General features: G+C 40.8%; 1 protein-coding gene across 3 annotated transcripts in view; it reads left to right on the top strand.

Moving 5' to 3' along the window:
- The window catches only part of rsrc1 (arginine/serine-rich coiled-coil 1), a 169,436-nt gene that overhangs the window by 97,162 nt on the left and 57,099 nt on the right, over positions 1-15,175 (top strand). The window lies entirely within an intron of this gene.

Here is a 15,175-nt window from a genome sequence, read left to right as displayed (position 1 = left end):
AACAGAAGGTGTAGAAGCTTATTTTGGACTGAACAGGAAATCACTGTATGCACCTTGTAAATGCTGTGTAACTAGACAGTTGTTATCTTGTGGCGTAGCGATCATGAGGAGCTTGACAATCCAGTCAGACCTCGGTTTTCGTGCGTCCAGGTTTTATGTATGATTTTGTGGAAAATTTTTGCAAAAAAATTTGCCTCCGTTTTTGTACGCTGTTTTGGCTTTCATATTGCACGTAACAAACTAGCCTGTGTGCCCTGTACTGTATGTATCATTAGCAAAGAACCCTATGAATGGGACCAATGAAAATTGCGAGTGCCAGCAATTTGATAAAGGTGACGATAACTTCCGTCCAGTCATCATTTATAATTATTCTTGCATGTAAAGCGATAATTGTTCTCAATAAAAGGTATTTTTTGTTTTTATTTTTGGGTGTCTGGAATGGATTAACCGATTTTACATTATTTCTTACGGGAAAAATCGCCAGGTTTTTGTACGTTTCAGTTTTCGGCAGACTGTCCAGAACCGTCCCATTTGTACTTCACTAGACGTGAGAGGTGGGAGCAATCAGTTTTGCAAGTCTAGGGTTTTTCCTAGGAGTTTTGAAGCTGCAGTGGTGGGCTGCGTGGGAGGATGGACTGCCTTCGCTGCAACTGTAATTTTTTAAAAAGTTTTTATTATGACATATAATGTTTATGACTTACAAACACTTTTTCACACCACTGTGTATGTGATAATACAGGTAAAATCTACAGCATACATGTTGCATTGTTAGAAAGCCCACAATGTTTACATGTTTGCCTTTATGCTTCACTGATGTTTTTTTTAGTCAAGTGTTGAGATTTCATAATTTGTTCGGCTCCTTGAATGCATCATAGACGCACAAGTGAAACTTACATACCGTCATTTCCGGTGTATAAGCCGCTACTTTTTTCTCATGCTTTGAACCCTTTAGCTCATACAGTGATGCGGCTAATTTAATGGCTAAGAAGTATATTTCTCATGATGCTTACAGTGCAGTGAGTAATGTGGACGAGTGAAGTGAAAGCTGGTGTCACGTTTTGAAGTCTTATGCAACAATCTCTGACACAGCTTATGTAAGTTTATCAATTGTAGAATTACTACAGCTTTTGTTTGGACTACTCGGACCGCCAACCGTCCACTATCACCAATGGGTTTTGAAAGGCTGGACTGAATGAAGAGGATACTTCAAGCTAAATGGCAAATTTGTCTGGACAACAACAAAAGAGAGAGAGACTGACAAAGGAATTATGAGGCTGTTCATTTGTGATGCTTGACAAGACGACTTGAGTGGCTTTGGTTTCCAGGGGGAGGAGGAAGAGGATGACGATGAATGACTTTTCTGGTAGGCTGCTGTTTAACTAGTTATTTTACACTCACTGTTTGTTTACAACACACTGTTCGGCACTGTTTGGGGAAAAGAAAGCATTTATTTAATCAAAGATGACATGGACACCTGCGGCTTATAAACAGGTGCAGCCTAAAAATGGACAAATCTTTTTTTCTCTAATGGGTGCGGCTTACATACCGGTACACTCTATAGTTCGGAATTTACGGTGTGTATAACTTGTACACCGTGACTCCTAATTCTACGTATTCATCGATCATCTTACATTATCATTCATGAGGGGTGAGCACCTCTACATTTTATGCTTTAAATGGGAGGGGGAGTCAGCCATGCACCAGAAATACACATTTTTATGGGTGTCTCCATTACGTGCGGGTTTTTGACAGTCTTTGTTGGTCGTGGAAGGTAACAAAAATGTGGGGATGTACAGTTTTGATGCTGTACGGTTTTAAATTGATGTGTTAACCCCCCACAGCTTCACTCATGCTTACATGTTGGTGTGTTCGTGCACAAGTATGGCCAAGAGGGAGGGTAATTAAGTATAAACACTAAGTTTTTCATCTGATCGCAGTGTCTATCCCTCTTAGTTACCCTTATTCTGTTCACACCAATGACATAGAGCGACACAAACAGGAAGGTGAGGGCTCAGATGCAATTGAAGTAATAAAATCCCCTTTGTTTTACTCTGTATTGGGCCATTCATCATCACTTTATTTAATCCCGGCCTGTAATTGTGCCATCCCCAACCATCGCTAATGGCTGTGTTCGCCTGTGTTTGCTTTGTTGATGGAAATGAATGAAATTAGGATAAACAACCACAGAGTCGCGCGTAATCAAGCTCTGATTAATGCGCCAATCGTTTTAGCGCCGTCCCTCATTCCACAACACCTGATATCTTTCTCATAAACAAATTGTGTTTGTCCAAATGAAGAAATTAAATGACGCATTTGATGAGTTTATGATTGACCCAGTCCTTTTTTTTTTTTTTTTGTGGCTCATTACTCCGTGTGTCTGTTGGGAGGGAGGCCTAAAGTGGTGTGTGACTAATGCTCCGTCACTTCCCACATGAGGATTTATCGCCGCCACTGATTAATGGCAGCCAAACAGCATTTTAATAATTTTATGATTGTGGTTTCTGGCAGCCACAGGGAGAGATCAAGGAAGGGGAGGCATTTAGATGGTCCAAAGACACAAAGTCTTCTTCCTCCCAGATGAAATGTTTTACCCCATAGCAGGATGAGCAGACGGAGGCATGATTATGCACCACATGAACATCCCCATGAATCTCACACTTGAGAAGTATTTTATTTGTACGCACGTTTAATGAATTTCTCCCCCTCATTATTATTATTACATTGACTTTCTCCTGTGCATAGCATCAAATTGACAACAAATCTGCGTCCTTAACATTAAGTGAATGCTTCCCCTTTGGAAAATATGTGCAAGGGAAGGAAGATGTCCGTCATTAGATGCGAGGAATTAGAAAGATAATGGTGACTGTTGCTTTTCACGATCTGTTTAACACACAAAGTTTCCCCTCTGTGAGTCACATTGCCAGCTCCTATTGGTTCAACTTTTACATTTACTGTATCTTATACAAGTCCAGAAATACACCAGTGTGTCACATAGGTTTGCAGCTATGAAGGAGGCACATAAGCTGTCACAAAAGAAATACCCCAAATAATCCACAAAGCCGAAACCTGTGATGCCCGCTCAAATAAAGACATGCCATATAATTAACGCGATCACTCCTTGCCAGTTACGAATGGTAAGATCTTTTTTTTTTTTTTTTTTTATAAAGGAGGCCAATACAAAGATTCCAAAACAATCAACAAAATCAAAACTTGCGATATCTGCACAAATAAAGACGTCTCACGTAATTGATGCGAATGCTCCTTGCGAGGTACATATGATAACCATCACAGGTTACAATGAATCAAAAGAAGTCATCCACAAAGTCAAAACCTGCATCACGCCTGCTCAAATAAAGACGTGTCAAATAATGTGATTGCTCCTTGCCAGTTACATATGGTACCCATCACATTTTATAAAATAAATCAATAGAAAGACTCCCAAATAATGCACAAAGTCAAAACCTGCATCACGCCCGCTCAAATAAAGACGTGTCATATAATTAATGTTATCTTTCTTTGCCAGTTACATATTATAACGTCATATTTTATCAAATAAATCAATGGAAAGACAACCAAAATAATCCACTTAGAGAGAACCTGTGCCACGCCTGCTCAAGTAAAAATGTTTCGTAGAATTAATGTGATTGCTTCTCACAAGTTACATGTAATTTTCGTCACGTTATAAACAAAATCAATAGAAAGACTGTGAAATAGTCCACAAATAATAATGCTCTGGCACTATACAGAAACTTAAATGAACCTAATTAGATAATATAATGGTTAATTGTCAATGGTCTTTCACTCGTATAGCGCTTTTTCACCTTTGACACTGTTAGCACAGGTAGGGGGTATGGTAGGGGAAATACTGTACACTCTGCACATGCAAATCACATCATATTCTCCTTTTGAATCACTCCAAATAGTTAGTATTAGAAGGGCATATCATGGAGAAATAGAACTTTGGATCTTACCCACACAGCCCATGACGAATTAAGGAATGAGGCATGTCGCATAACAAATCACAGGAGCATCAAGTGGCAAAATACCAAAAGGAGATGAATCTATTGTACATATTGCTATGTGGTATTTTCGTTTTATATGTTGTGACCTATTACTGTACTTGAAGCACGGCACGCACACCCTTACATTGCGTTTGTTCTCACAGAGCATACTTCTGCGCCACCACACCCGCAAACCTCCCCAAAGTGCAGCTTTTGTTTGAATTAGATTAGTGCGGCTCAGTTTTTTCCCCCCCTTTGCTAACTCAAAGACACAGCACCCCTAATAAACATTTAAACACCTGTCGTCTCCAATATCGCATTGCGGGCCTCGGCAACAGATGGAGGTAAATTCTTTCAAACTTGCAACGTGAGGATTAATTTCTCACAGATTGCACTGTTAGCCTTCTGAACTGAACTGAACTGAACCCACACACACGGCATACTGCTATTTTCTACTAACACTTGCCTCTGTGTCTTCATCTGCCTGCACCTTTTACATCTCATTGTTTTACAATACCAGCCTCAGCCTGCAGAGGCTTGGACATTTGTGAAAATGTGTGCATTTTCAAGGTTTGAAAAGTGCTTTAATTGTAGTTTTAAAGGCAAAAAAATGTATATCATGCATTAAATAGGTGACTGTTAGGTGGCTATGTAGTTGTGCATGGTAGATATTATGGTTATGGTCATGGTTTGATTTATTTTAAACACTCTTAACAAAATGCCATGAAAGATTTACATTTTACACCATTCCACATGCGCGAAAAGGAGTAGGAAGAAGCAGAGCTTATTCAGTGCTTCCAGTTCTCCATTTGGCTCTGCAGCTTGTCTATTCACTGTATCATAGTTGCTTATGCCCGAACTTGTGCAGTCTTAAAGTTGCACACTCAAACATTTTCTCAACAGATTGAGTACAATGGCTTCAAGTGTGATGAGCGTGACACACTCGATCGCACCAACATTTGCACCTCATCAGTCCAAGCATGATGTTCCCGTTTGTGAGCGGAGACAAAACAGTAAATTAATGTTGTTTGTATTGCAACTCTGCTCTATTAGGAAAAACAAGCAGCAAGAGACCCCAGGGTACCTGGCTATGAGTTTAAAGATGTATAAATATCAGAAAGTACACATAGGCTCTTTCATGTCTCTGTGCTGAGACTGGCGGATTGCTGTGGGAGAATTAATGTTCATTTAATTTGCCGTCTTTCTCCTGCTCATATATTTGCATTCTTCAGGTATTTTTTCTGGTGTATACACACACAGGGCCCTTTTTCCCCCTCCTGTACTGTAGCTACTCCATCTGCAGGACACATGTTGACATTGGTGTGCAAGCATTCAGTGATGGTGAAAGTGTGTTTTGGGTATTGGTACCAAAGGTTGGTTTCATTTCTGTAGCAATTCATTAAATGCGGTCGGTGCTCATTTTTATAGTGACCTCAGTCGCATCACCTGTCAGTGTAAACCTCAAGACCCGGCCACACACACACCTTAGGCCTGCATGTGCGTGTTTGTATGTGTGTGAGATTAGTGGATCCGCAGCTGCGAAACAGATGTAATCTGACCAAACGTTCAAATCCCCATTATGTGCTAAAACACATCCAGGTATGACCTTTCACCTCGAGTTGATGGAGTCTTGCTGGGACAGCCACCTCAATAGGTTCATTTTTTGACAAGCGTGAGTGTGTCTCCACGACAGGACTTGATCTCCAAGATCAGCTGCAATCAGTAGAATGTTGTCATTATTGTGAATTGGTGAGAATATGTGGCGACATGGCAGTGAACGAGGGTTTAAATCCCTCAACCAGCATTGTCACACACTCATGCGCACACACACCCGTATGAACATTGGCGATAAATGTGTAATCCCCACACACACAAACACACGGACCATTAAACCCAGTGGATTACAGTGTTAAGAATTACAGCAGGGATTTCTGTGGTTTCTTCTTTCACTGTTGTCGCCTTGTCAACATCCCCACTTGGCCCTGGCTAACAATCCAAAGCTTTGATGAGGCGGTTTCAGCTATTTGTTTGGCCTGCAACAAACGCGTCTCCCAATAGAAAGAATGTACAAGACACAGAGACGGGAGCGAGAGAAAAGCTGCCAAAGAGCAAGAATGGCCGTCCCGGCTTGTGATAATCTGCCACCTTCCTCCTCCTCTACCGTTGTCTCCCTCACAGGTCTCATTCTCTCCAGTCTTAACTCTTGTCGTTCGCCCTTTATCTCCTCCACGCACGCTGTGCCAAGCGTCGGCTTGCAGCTGATTGCCGGTGTAATCACTTACATTTTAGATGATCTGATAGGAGAAAAGACCTACAAATAATCTTAACGCCCCCCACCCCCAAACTCCTCCAACAACTACTTTGTTTTTGTTCTTACTATATTCCGTCTTTGCACAGTCTGAGGCCGGAAAATTCCCTCAGAAAAGCCCAGTTAGAAGAATGGCAGGGTAAGCCCATTCTGCCAATATCCGCTGCTTATTTCAGGGTAATGTAAGCCCTGGATTTGCCTGTGTAAGTAGATTGGGCCATAATGTGAGTACAAGTGGAGCTGATGCTGCTAACTTTGTTCTAAGTGGATGCACTATCTGTGTTTGTGGCTGTTAAGCTTCCAATAACAACTAACTTAACTTGCTTAAGTTCACTTGGGACAGCTCCAGTTGGCTGCATTGTTCTTCTTTTTTTTTTTATATATAACATAGTGTAAGTATTACAGGTAAGAGGTAAGACCATATAATATAATCAATAAGGTAATTAATCATGTCCTGAATCAATCAATGCAAAATGAAGAGTAAAACCAGCCGTGGCACTGTTGAATCAGTCTCAACTAGTTTGCTAACAAAAGAATAGTTGAGCTACAACTGCACAGATGTCTAAATTTAAATGAAAAACTGTGTTGAAATAAAAAAAAACAAATCTGTTGAACACGCTTTGCAAAAGCTAAGCTTTCTAAACTCCTGATTATATAAATTTATGTTAAAAATAACTAATAGTTGCTTAATTTTCCACAAAATCAGTTGTGGACTTTTGAAGTTTTCTTAACAAAAAAAGTCAATGTTTTTTGGGTTTTTTTTTTTTCCATGGGGCCCAGAATCCTTAGCTACACCCCTGGTATTGGCTACATGATATGAAAAAAGGAGCCATACAATGATTTAAGACACCCCCACAGCAATAGTAAAGATCACAAGATTGACAACAAATGTCCTTAATTACCTTAAATACTCTTGCAGTCATAAAACTAATGCACTTTTTATTTTTGTTTTCTTGTGTGTGCTTTTGTCGTCTTGGGAGCTGTGGAAATCACACACAAAGAAACCCCCAAGCACCAGGCTGTGGGCCTTGCGAGCCCGCTGGTGGGATGCGTGGTGGGAGTGGGGCGGGGGGACAGATTATGATGGTCTCGGGGCACCAATAGATGAACCACATGAACCAGCAGGGGCCCGCTTTCCTTTATTCATTCCCCCAGTGGACCCCCTCTACAGGTCCTGAACATGAGGCCAGGGCTGCATGATACATATAATGAACATTTCATGAAACACTCATCGTATTCTCTTTTAAGTAGTAGATCTTCACTTATGGATTCACTGAATTAGCATTTAGCATCATATTTGTTTCATATGACTGTAAAGGTTTATGTAAGGGTGATCATCTCATCCATCTCCAATGAAATCCAGTTTTGTGGGGCACTTTAATTGCGTATAATGCTCTTGATCAATGGCTTCCTTTCAACACTGACTCAGTTAGTGTCACCTTGACTGTGTTTTTTGGTCAGGGCCCAAATTTATTATTGGAGGGCTTAGAATCAATACAGACAATATGTTGGTTCAGAGGGTCGCCTGGCCGAGGGAGGGGGTAGAGTGGAAATTGTATCGCAATCAGGCATGGGCCCGTTTGAGACTCTGACAGTATGATAACCTCGGGCAAAAATATTGTGGTTTCACTGTATTATAATCACAGCTCCAAAATGTGTTATTTTGAAATATCTAAGACGAGAACAAAAATAAATATAATAAAACATGATGCAAGTCTAACATATGTATTTAAAATAAATAACAAACAAATATATTTCTAAATAAATAACAATAAATAAATAAATAAAGTGCAGTTCTTAATGCAGTGTACTGTATCCTGCAACTCAATGACACCATAAATATTTTCTTAGTAAAAAACAAAGTAAAATGCAAACAATTGGCTCAAGAAGGTCACAATATAAATAAAAAAAAAATTGTAATGTTACTTTATTTTTTTATAGCCTGGTGAAAGTACAGGTCACAACAACAAGAGTGTTCTGGAGTTGTTGGATTGTATATTTGCTGAGTTTTTATTCATTTGCTTGTGTGGTGACCCGCAAGATATAGTTAAGACATTCACTAATGTTCACTTCCGAGAGCAAACTGTTTACAGTCGTTCCTTGTTAACTGGTTCCAGATCCGGACGCAATAAGTGAATTTTGGCAAAGTATGATTCAGTTTTAATAAACGGTAGCTAGAGTAGAGAAAACATTTTCATGACTTTTTAAATACAGTTTTTACCATTATTAGAGTCCCGTAGACATGAAATAACACCCCTATAGTCACCTTTACACTCCTGTTTCAAACGGAGTGGGTAAGGACAAAGTAAGAAGCCGAAAACACACTTCCACACGGAATGGGAGGAGAACTCTTTTTTTCCACTCTCATGTTGGACATGTTATAGCTGACTACATGCAGTGTTAAGGTAATGTAATCAATGTAACATTACTATCGCTCAGTGACCAGAATACTACATATGACTTGTATTTCAGTGTTAGGCCATAGTCAACTACAAAACAACAATCATCTAGTAATGAATTAATTAAAAAGGGAGTTATACTCGTACTGAAATGTAGCGAGGGATGACTGTATACCACTTATCCTCGACTCCTGTCTTGTTGTCAATCGCATGGCCACATTTGGTGACCCTCGACGTGAGTAATATGTCGACCGACATCGGTAACAACAGCGCGGCCGGTGCCACTCGATGCTAACGTTGGTGTTGTCTATGCTGTGACGGTTAAGTTGGCCGACTTTTGGCAACACAGCCCACACCCACGGTTTCAACACACCGAAGTCTAGTTCCGTCTGCGAGGAGTAACACAGGATGTGACAAAGTATTTCCACATATTGGCCACGCTGGACCTCCACTTTCTCTCATGCCACAGGAACGGGATGACGTAAAATTTTTGTGGTTTTGAAACCATGACTTTTTCATACCGTGGTATACCTTGAAACCGGTAACCGGCCCATGCCTATTCACAATCAGCCAGTTGCTGTGTCCACTTGCAGATTGGTTGAAATAGCACTTCTTGGGAATTTCCCCAATCAAATGCATGAGCTAGTGCATTGTCATCCTCTATGGAGTGTGTCCATTATCAGACACGTGCAGACAGACGGATCTTCTGCACTTTCAAAGCCGTTATGTATATTAAAAGCCTTGACCGGTGTAAATTATAGAGCTGTCAGCACCGGAGGACGAGTGCCGGAGCCTCACAGCACTCGTCATTTGATGGGCAGGTCCTCCTTACCTTCTCTTCAATTTGTGACTGAGACAACATGTCACTGCATGTTGTTTTAATCAGTGCATGCGATTGTTTGACCTAGTGGTTGTCTTAATTAGGGACAAGTATAATCAATTACTTAGTTAAATTACTTGAATTATTGATCCTTCAGAATTCTGCGGGTTAGTGGAATTGTTGATTAATCACCCAATTTTGAAAATTTCATGGAAGCAGGAGTTGAGAATACTCACACAGACAACACACTGAAGGGGAAGGGAATTAAGGGAGTTTACACAGGCTAGTACAATCGGCTAATTAACTCATTAAATCCCAGGCATTTTGCAAAAGACAACCCCTTTCATTATCAGCCATTTTAGACGATTTGGCCTGCTCTTTCAAGGTACACAGGGTATATAAACTATGACTATATAAACATGGAACCTACCAAAAGAAAGATTAGACTCCTGTCTGTCATCAGGAAAAAAAAAGTTTGTTTCTACCTTTTTCCGTTCTTTAGTAATCAGCAGTAGAATATACTGTAGGTTTCAGGAAAAGATCAGTTCCCGACAAAAAAAGGTAGAAAAACAGCTTTTTGTGAAAATAATATAACACCATGAACTATTTACAATTTTCACATTTGGAACTGAACTATGTGCGTGCATGCGCGTGCGTGCGTGTGTGTGTGCTCGCGTGTGCATGCGTTAAAATTTCCCTACAATGCTTTACCTTCTGCAAGCTACAGTCCTCCACGCTCTCCCACTTCCTCCTTCCTGTCATGTGTGTCTCTTCAGTCCACATGATCTCTGAGCTCCGAGCTCTTATCAAATGCATCAGAGTGGACTTTTTTATGGCTTAAAGTTGTCAAATGCATTAGTGGGGAGTTGCGTCATCACCTTTTTTTGCCTCTTGCGCAAAGAAAAACTTAAAAGAAATATAAATACGTTGTTGGGATTGGCCGTTCTGGTTTATAAAAACTTATATGTATTTGGTATTGAATGAGCTAAGATAGACACAGGCTAAGCAAAGTTAGCACATCGGTATCTCCGCATCCCCTCATGTGCCTTTAAAGCCGCGGTCTCCAACTTGTGGCCCAGAGGCCATGTGTTGATATGGCCTAATATTTGATGTGGCCAACAATTGTAATTATGGTAATAATAATAATAATGATGATTGATTGAAGAGATAAATCAGAGTCACAAGCTTGCCTGACAACCACTCTTATGTCTGTTGTGAGACCGCCTCCACCTTACTTGGTAGTTCGAGGCTCCCCTCCTGGCTGGCTGTCGGAGACGCCGTTTCTCCCAGCCACGTCTACATAAACTACACTGCTTGCCTGTTTTAATTCCAGTAACAACTTACCATCATGCAGTACCTTGTGTTCACTTTGGTGTAACTTGTGAGGCTGGATTGTTATGTATTGTATGATTGTTATGTTATGTGCTCAAAGTACACGTACACAAAAATGTGAGCTTGTTTTTCACAGTGGTTCATGCAGTGGTACATGTATCCATCCATTTTCTATTCCGTTTCTCCTCATTAGGGTTGCGGGGGTATGCTGGAGCCTATCCCAGCGGACTTCGGGCGACAGGCAGGGTACACCCTGGACTGGTCGCCAGCCAATCGCAGGGCACATATAGACAAACAACCATTCACACTCACATTCATACCTATGGACAATTTAGAGTCGCCAATTAACCTAACATGCGTGTTTTTGGAATGTGGGAGAAAACCGGAGTACCCGGAGAAAACCCACGCGCGCAAGGGGAGAACATGCAAACTCCATACAGAAATGCCCAAGAGAAAATTTATTTCAGGGAAAATAAATAAAATCTGCAAATTTGCCAGGCAGTGAATACTGAATCACAAGTATGCAGGGATCCACTGTACAGCCTCTTGAACAGTACTTCTTGAAGGACGTAGATTAGTCAAAATGTAATAAATGATATCATCAGTGACGTTTCTGTTGACACCGCAACTATTAGTGACCTGGTGGTCACTACTAGCCCTTGTCTCTCATTTACCTCTGCTCTCCTTTGAACTGAGGCCCCCCTGCAGGGCGGGCAGGCGGGCACGCTTGCACAGAAGAAGGCTAGAGCCTGAAATTACCAACGGACTTGACAAGCTAGTCATTACAGAAACAAAAGACTTCCAAGTTTTTGAAACCTCCTTTAAGTGCGTTAGTACTTAGGAAGGTATCATTGCAAGTGCTCTTGAACATTTGTCATGCTGTCTGACTGCAGTGCAGTCTACCTCTTTAAAATAGCCAAGGCTTAAGGATAAAGCATGGCACTGGGCCCTTTCAAATGGGACCAGTCTAAGCCTATATGCAAACAAAACCTGAGGAATTAAGGCAAGCGGAGGTGGCCTTGCTCGCAGTAACTCCTCGGAACCACAGCAGAAGGGCGAGCAAATGACAAAAAAAGAAGCGAAGAGTTGTGATGAAGGGCCTGTTCTTTTAATTGCGTGGAACAAAACAACAGGGACTGGCTAATGGGGTTTTAAATGGAAGCACATTTGGATAGATTGTGTAACGCCCTGTGTGGGTGTGAGGCAGGGAGGAGAGAGAGAGAGAGAGAGAGAACGACACTGCGGGCGAGTGGGCGGTATTGTGTGGCAGGAACAAAAGGCGAAAAGTTGGCAAATGGGGGCACCTGGCAAAAAAAGCTTGGAACCAAACTGGCCGACTAATTAACTGCCGCGCATTGTCAAGGAGGAGCAAACGCAACAAAAAGCTGGATAAAGATGAATTTTCTACCTCGTCCTCCTCGCTGTCAGACATACAGCAACAAATCCTGCAAATTGAAAAAGAAAATACAACGCAGCGAGCAGAACGAGGTAGAAGGGATCAGAGGGGATAAAGCTCTGCTACTTTACCAGAGAGGCGTCTTTTATTCTACCAATCCCTCTTCACACATCTTACAAGCTTGCTTTTTCACGCTTTATGGGAGGAAAGTTTTAGATGAATGCATAGTTGTTGTTTTTATCTGGATTCGGCGTTGTAGGTTGCCGAGGTAAACAGATTTGATTGCAGTTAGGAGAAACAAAAGGGAGGAATGGCATTAGGGAGAAAATGGCATACAGTTATCGCAATGTTTCAAAATGTAATTGTCATATTTACTGTGGTATATCGCCTTAGAGATTTACTGTCAAAAATGTGTTGGCCACTGCATCTAATAAGTCGTGAGCATAATTAAATAAACATAATAAGTCAGCGTATGTGCGTTACGGTGATATTTTGCTATACATGATCAATTGACGATATCAGGATATTTTTGCACTTAATAAGACCAGACTACATTACAAGTGCAGACATATTTTCAGCAAATTAATATGTTGTGATAATGTCATAAATTTATAATAGTCATGATATAAAATGTTCATACAAGAGATGCTCGATATGCACCTTATTTGTCATAACGGTTATCATTTGTGGATGCATTTCACATAAGCACTGTTTGCAAAATAGTCAATTAAAATATTCATTAAAATCATTTCAATGTATCCATATAATTAAAAAAAAAAAAAAAAAAGAATCCAAAGTAAAATGATGCAAAGTATTCAACTCTGGAGTAATTCAATCGCTTCTAATTACACTACAGTAAGTACCGTACTAACGAACATCCGACGTGCGAACACTCGTAGATACGAACACAAGCCGACTGGTCTATTTTTTTCATGATTTTTTTCGAAAATTGCCATATTTTGTCATTTCAATTTTTTCGAAATACAAAGGTGCTATTTTTGTATTGTGCGCCATTCCGCCGCTACGAATGGTGGGTAGCAGCATCCCTCTCACGCGATCTTTCTCAGTTCGTCGCTGCACTTGTCGCTGATAACATCTCGGAGCACGCCGTTTGTACCCTATTCGATACTTTACAAAGACGTTTGTTAGTCGTTATCATGGCTGATAAATCGAGTGCAAGTGCTAGTAGTAGTGGCAGGAAACGTCAAGCAATTTCTATGGAAACGAAGGTGGCCATCATCAGGAAGTTGGACGGTGGCAAGAAAATGGCTAATGTAGCGCGCGCTTATGGAGTGAATCGCTAAACCATAGGAACAATTTACAAAGGGATTATGGAACATGTGAAGACTTCTGTACCAATGGCATCCACTATCATTAAAAAAAAGGAGTCTAACGACGATGAAGATTTGTCCTTTCTTCAATAATTCCTTCTCCTGCTCCACCACTACCACCAACGATGTATGCTCGACCACTCCTCTTCAAAGGTAAATAACATTTATCATTACGTATTATTATATCATTTTTATTATTGTTTTTTTCATTAAATTATCCTCGTTTAATATTACTACTGCATCCAAACTCATATTTACATACATACGCATATACTGTATATGTATACACGTACATGTAGTACCTATATCATTGGTAATATTACCTTTTCCCCGACTTAAGAACGGTCGTCTGGAACCAATTGTGTTCGTTAGTTGGGGACTTAGTGTATTTTGCTGCATCACACTGTGTGACTCCAAGTGATTCTTACTGGGGTGTGTTATTTGATCACAAGTATTGAAGAAAGACCCCCCCCCCTCCTGCCACCACCACCCCCGACCCCTGCATATTTGTAAATAGGGCTTTAAAATCAAAGCAAATTTAGCCTTTTTGCAATCTGAAGGCAAAACTTTCAAAACCGCAGACATACTGATAGCAAGCTTTGTTGCTCTGTGGAGCTCGGCGCAGTATAATGAGGGCTCACTCACGCACTGATATCAATATCAGTTTTAGACATTGGAAGTTTGATCATATCTCCTGGAATGAATGAGTCCTTTTAGCGATTAGCCTCTCCTGGCATGCTACTTCTGCATCCATCCCTCTTCTACTTTTCACCCTTTTTGTTATTTCTTTGTTCTGTTTTGACGAGTGTTTCAAAAACTGGACACGCTACACACTCCCCTTTTCCTCAACCAAGGAGTGTGCATGGGCGTACGCCGGCGGTTTTGAGATGAAAGAGATGGGAGTCATCGCCATTCCCACCCTGCCACTGAGCAGTTCAAACCCCCCGACAAAACTGCCAGAACGCATTCGGGATCCACTACTAGAGTCAACTTTCTCTCATCATTTACAGTCAGCGCCAAGTCCTACTTGCTTGCTTTGTCAGAATGCTCTAAAGTCCAATGAAAGCTTCTTTCTTCTCTCTTCACTTGATTTCTGAGCTGGCTTTGTTCGCACATTTCATATGTTATGTGACCTACCTAAATGGTGCAGAATGAGTCAGTTTTTCCATCATTGTCAAATTTAATGATCATAATGTGAGGGTTCTTGGGATTTCCAATAGTGAATGAAGTCATGTGGCAGTATCATATGTCCAGACCTTGACCTGTTCGGCTCCCATCGTCAATACAAGCAAGTCTGCATTATATATTATATTTGCATGTAGTTCAGCACAATAACACTCAGTACCTTCATAAGACATTATGAGCTCTTTAGGTAGGACTTTGCCCATCACTTTTTAAATTAATTCAGCAGAACCTCGGAAGTCAACAGTTGGAACTGGCATCACACAAGCCATCAGCAAATACTCAAATTATTAAAAGTGGGAGTTGATCTGGCTTTTTTTTTTGTGGCTTTTTTGTCTACACTGATTCCAAAGGATGAACCACCTTCAAGCATAACCTGACACCAGAGCTCCACTTACCGTACGAG

The sequence above is a fragment of the Dunckerocampus dactyliophorus genome, chromosome 12 (assembly GCF_027744805.1).
Source record: "Dunckerocampus dactyliophorus isolate RoL2022-P2 chromosome 12, RoL_Ddac_1.1, whole genome shotgun sequence".
In the NCBI taxonomy this organism is placed as follows: Eukaryota; Metazoa; Chordata; class Actinopteri; order Syngnathiformes; family Syngnathidae; genus Dunckerocampus; species Dunckerocampus dactyliophorus.
The sequence above is the reverse complement of the archived record's forward strand: the minus strand, read 5'-3'. Positions and strand labels throughout refer to the sequence as shown.